Below are 5,414 nucleotides of genomic sequence, written 5' to 3' on the forward strand. Positions count from 1 at the left end.
AGAAATGCACTGGCATTGAATATACAGTATCCAGGCTATGTCACTACAGGTAGCAGATTGAGTTTAACTAGCCATATGGATTGTAATTGTCTAAGTATGATTAATTCATAATGTTTGTTAATTTTATGCCTTATATTATGGTTTGTTACTATAATGTCAGTCTTTTCTCTCCTTTTTCGTTTCTTTTTAATCTAGGTTTTGATGAGAGCCCTCAAGGGATTTTAATCTTATTATGATACTCACTAATGATGTCCTTATATTCCTGGGTCTCATCAATAGCTTGTTCCCCTTGCTGGAAGTTTCACGGAAAAGGGTTCTGAAGTTAGAACAGATGGTGCATCAGTCCATTGCAGAATTCTGTTTTCAGACAGAGGAAAACTTTATATTGAAGGTGGAAATAATGGTTTTCTGCTTAGCTTATTGTAAATTCTAAATGGGGTGATTGAAGACTATAATGATCACTGTTGTTTGATGCCTGTGAGTTTCAACATCTGGCTAATGCCTTTACTAGCTGTAACAATCAGAAAAGGCACTGGAGGCTTTTCTGCTTCTTTCTCTTAAATAGATTATACCTTGTGTATATATATGTTTGTACATATACACACGAATACATAAGTTTGATGTATGCATATGAAAGTGTGTGTGTGTATATATATACTTTATATATGTAAATCATTGTCTGTATTAATATCTGATTTGCACAATACTGAAATGGAATATTGCATAATAACACTTAGATGCCAACACCAGGCTTTCTGGTTTTATTACCTGAATTTCATTTTTACTTTAACAATTGGAATTACTGTAAATCCCCTCTTTATCTACTCTTGCCCACAGATTCAAGCCATTAACCCAAAGTAAATTAGCAAATATGGCTTTGCTTCTCATGTAGGGTCCAAGAAAAAGCACTAGTGAGACTGACAAAGATGGCCTCTGTAAAGGAAGCTGAAGACCACTTTCTTGGACCTCATTGCACCAACTTCTGTCATACTTGACTTTTCAGCAGGTAACTCACTAAATCACCAAAGCCACTAGTCTAACAGCATTGTACTTCTGTTGTTTTGTTGGGGTTTTTATTAACAGTCTAGCTACATTCAAAAAAACCCTGTGGAAACACTGAACTTCAGGCACATGCTGTGAATGCTTTGATTTCAATGGAACCTTAATCACAGGCTTAAAATGTTATGCTGAATTTGGATTGAAACACCTAAAAAACCACTCAAACAAAATCCTGCAGTCTGGTCAGTATTTATCTTTGTCATGAGTTTTTGCCCCTGAAGATGTGATGCTTTGTAGGTTTATGCCACACTGGTCTAGACAATGAACTATTCAGACCAGGCTTCTAAAGTACCTGTTGATAAAAAGAGTGGTCAAAGCATTAAGCTTCTGATTAAAGCTATCAGAATCTGACACATTATTTATCCTTAGAGTCTCTGTCATCTTCCTTGAAGAAAAGTTTGTGAAGCATATGCTGCTTATATAGGGAATTTGCAATTAGTTTTTAACTAATGACAAGTTTCAGTTCTGTAGTTGCATGACATTAAAGCTTTCATTATTCTTTTTCTGTAGCTTTGTAATTTAAGAATTATCTTATAGTAGGACAAATGTGCACTTACACAGAGTTTTATTTGTAATACAGATCTGAAGAGAATGACTGTGATGTGTAAAAAAGGAAAGACAATCATAGAAAGCATTTGAAATGACTATATGGGAAGTTAAAATTATTATTCTATATTTCTTCATTCTTTTCAAATTGGCGGTGTACTTGTAACTAATACTGCCTAATGTCAGCCACAAGAGGGTATAAGGATATATGCAAGGGATTCATTTACATGATCGGCTGGAATAGGAGGATGCTGGCAGTAGCTTGGTGATCAAAGGACAATGCTGTTGACAAAATAAAAATCAGTGATCACAGACAGTACTGTGATTCCTATTAGTTGGGGGGGGTTTATGTTGTAAGTTGCAAGACATTTTGCTCTGCATATCAATTCATGGATTTAATTTCTGTATAATCAAGTTTTATATTGGACTGACTTTTCTTTCTCTTATTTTCCTCACAGATGTAGTGAATTTCATAGCAACACCTACAAAATAAGGTTTGATGCATTAATTTCCTTTGCAGAGAAACAGTGATAGTGGCATCAAATGCCCATTCATCAATAAAATAAAAACACTCTACTGATTCCAACATGGTAAGGTCCCTAAATGGACTTTCATGTGAGATATATGTGTTCCTGTAGTGATCACCAAGACATATAAAATATAAATCAGTACATAGTAAAGCATCTGTGCCTTGGTAAGTGGTCTTTCTGTTCTACACTCCTCTACAGTGCTGGTTAGTTATGCCTTTGTGCCTTCCTCAGGCATCACTGGTTTTTCTCACGTGGTGACTACAGTGACTGAGATAATTAACAGAGTTGCTAATGTTTCAAATTAAATTATATCAATTTCAGAGAATCCAAATTGGAGTTGGAGCTTCTCAGTGGGATGAAAAGTAATCAAAGAAGAGTGTCAAAAGTACTGGAGGGATGGCCAGTGCTACAAAGAGGAATGATACAGCAGCCAGTGCTGTTGTGAGTAGCTAGACCAGCTGAATTTGCTACACAATTCTCAAAAGTGGGTTGAAATCCAGGGACATGCTGGACACATCCTACTGTCTGATGATCTGGTAACAGACCAGACGGGGAAAGAGAACAAGATATCAGTTTGCAGCATGGTAGAGCCCTTAGTAGGTGTTCATACTCTTTGACCTATTAACTGTTTCTTCTGCCTCTTTCTTTACTTTTTTTGCCACTGCTTCATGACTAACATCTGAAAGGTTTATTGAGCCTTCTCCCCACCAGGCATACAACCCCCCTTCTGTCTGCAATCCTGGCTTGCTTATTTATGCTTCCAGTTATGGAAACTAAACTATTTTATATTTTGCAGATACTTCCTGGAAAAAAAGAAAAAAAAAAAAAAAGAGGTGCATGTAGTGATTGTTTCTGTGGATTTTCATTTGGCCTAGGATGAGAGAGCTCTAAGAATCAATTGAGGTCTGAGAGAAGCTGATCTCCATAGGGTGTTCATCAATTCTGCTAAGCCACATCTTGCAATATGAGTGCAGAGACTCTCTGGTGGAAAGGTTTACTATACTGAGTCCTATTAACATGCATGGCAGTACTATATCTTAAGATCATAGCATTTTATTGAAATTGCAGTAGGGATGTCTGCCTTATGTCAGGAAGATATAAGCATCAGGGTACATCAGTTCTGCCTTTCTTTCTCTGTGTTTAAAACACATCTAGATCCTTTTTAGCTCAATCCTTGGGTAAATCCCAAGTGATATTTATAAAAAGAGAGTTTCTGCAAAAAGCAGGGCTGGGCAGTAACTGCTTTCAGGGGACTGTGTACACTACATGATAATATAAGTTAGAAACATCTGAAATCATTGTGTCAACTCTAGCCCAACCTTGTCTAGAGAAATAAAGCAATTGCTTGAGAATTTCCATTTCTATATGTCACCTCTTTCTGAAGTAGCTTAGTTTAAAATTCGCAAGAAGACAATCCTTCTTTGTGCGTATTCCTTCTCCTTCCCTTAAATAAATGTTCCAGGATTGTTGTTGGGGATGGGGAATTCTTAATACAAATCTTGGTTCTTTTTACAGTTTTTAGTGCTATAGAGATGTTTGTAAAATATATCTGTCTGTGTCAGGTTATCAGTTATCTTTAATTTTAAAATCTTGTGACTGTTAGTTCTCACAACTAGAAACACTTCTGACTATGACACTATCTTTGTGGTTGGAAATGCTGGAATGATCAAGTAAAATAAATTATATTTTCAAATACAATCCAGAACCACTTATTTTCCTTGCTTGGGCTTTTTAAAGGACATATTTCGGTAAAACAGTGTGTGTTGCAAGTTCAATACTTTGAAAGCATCAGCAGCATAACCTCAGAGGAAAACAACAGATTCTATGAATTCACAGTGTGAACTCTAGGTAAGTTAAATAAAATTGGCGCATTATGCAAATGCCTTTGGGTTTTTGGTTTGGTTTGGTTTGGTTCTGGTGGTTTGTTTGTTTTTATTTTTGTTTGGGGTTTTTGTTTGTTTGGTTGGGGTTTTTTTGTAGATTAGGTAAGTAAGGTGTAATGTTACCTGTAGTTTAATGTCTTATTTTATAGTTTATTTTTAGGGGATATCTTTTCCTTCTTTTTGTCTATACATTTTCTTTGCATTTCATGTAGGCATCAATCCATGCTTTTTTGAATTTATTATTCTTTTTATTGTTTCTTTTTTGTTTATTAAGGCAAACCCTCTTAAACAAATACCAGCAACAGAGAAATTCTGTTAGAATATGTTTCAGATATTGCAAGTTCAATGCTAACCTTCTAAATTTAATTTTTTAATGCTTCTTTTTCTACTTATATTTTCTGCACATGGAGTGATCACAAATCATGAACTTACTTGCAATTTATAGCCAGATAAAGAGAAAATGTAGCTATGGTCTGGCATTGTTCTTGTCATTAGGGGCTAAAGCTGCAGCATAAAAGCTATACCAACTTGAATTTAATGTCCTTATGAAGTGACATTAACTTTAAGAATGTGAATACATGTGAACATTTGAGGTTTCTTCATCCTTCAGTGGAGGAGCTGGAAGTCTCTAAGATATCTTCAAGTAAAATAGGATAAATGAATGACTAACATATTACATGTCTATGGCTAAAGGGAGTCAGTTTCCAAACTTCAGCTGAAAGGTCTGTTTTCAACAAGTGTAAAAAAACCCAAGTCTGCCACAATCCATGATATCCTGCAATAGATGGTGCTTGATGGAGATATTGACCACGGTCAACTGAATCAGTGAACTGTCGTGGACGATAGTGAGGTCAGTGAATTGTATTACTAGTACTTCTGTGCAGTGCGCACTTTACATCAGTTTCACAAATACCTTTAATAATATTGGTGTAATCAAAATAAATGTAATCATGGTCAGACTTTAATACATATACAAAAACGATACGTATCATTCTATATAAGCAATTGTCCAATACATAGAGCAATCAAATTCATAGCTCAAAAATCTTCACTTTTATGGTGGATCTCAAAATGGGAATTCTTCTCTCTCTACATGTATGTTTGGTGTTTTCTGTGAGGTGCCTGTCATTTTAACAAAAGTGACATGCAGAGTAAAGTGGAAAGGTCCTGTTTCAACCTGGGAAGAGGGTGGGGCAGACAGATGAATTGTTCCGTATTTTCTATGAAATCTTAATTGATTAGACGATCACCTTTATTCACCATAGAAAGACTGTCTTTCTTTATGATGGATACAACAGCAGGAGAGCAAACTGTTGGAATTGATATACTTTGTTGCTTATCTGAAAGGAGATTTTTTGCCCTAATTTTGCACAATAGTAGAAACTTCCTTTAAATC

The 5,414-nt window shown here is 35.5% G+C and overlaps 1 long non-coding RNA gene across 1 annotated transcript; it reads left to right on the forward strand.

Moving 5' to 3' along the window:
• The first annotated feature begins 305 nt into the window (after nt 1-305).
• LOC116789655 lies at nt 306-2,495 on the forward strand. The gene is made up of 4 exons (XR_004358112.1): nt 306-391; nt 893-1,006; nt 1,084-1,241; nt 2,064-2,495. It is a non-coding gene; the product is annotated as an uncharacterized LOC116789655 (long non-coding RNA).
• Nucleotides 2,496-5,414: the final 2,919 nt, after the last annotated feature.

The sequence above is a fragment of the Chiroxiphia lanceolata genome, chromosome 7 (genome assembly GCF_009829145.1).
Source record: "Chiroxiphia lanceolata isolate bChiLan1 chromosome 7, bChiLan1.pri, whole genome shotgun sequence".
NCBI lineage: Eukaryota > Metazoa > Chordata > Aves > Passeriformes > Pipridae > Chiroxiphia > Chiroxiphia lanceolata.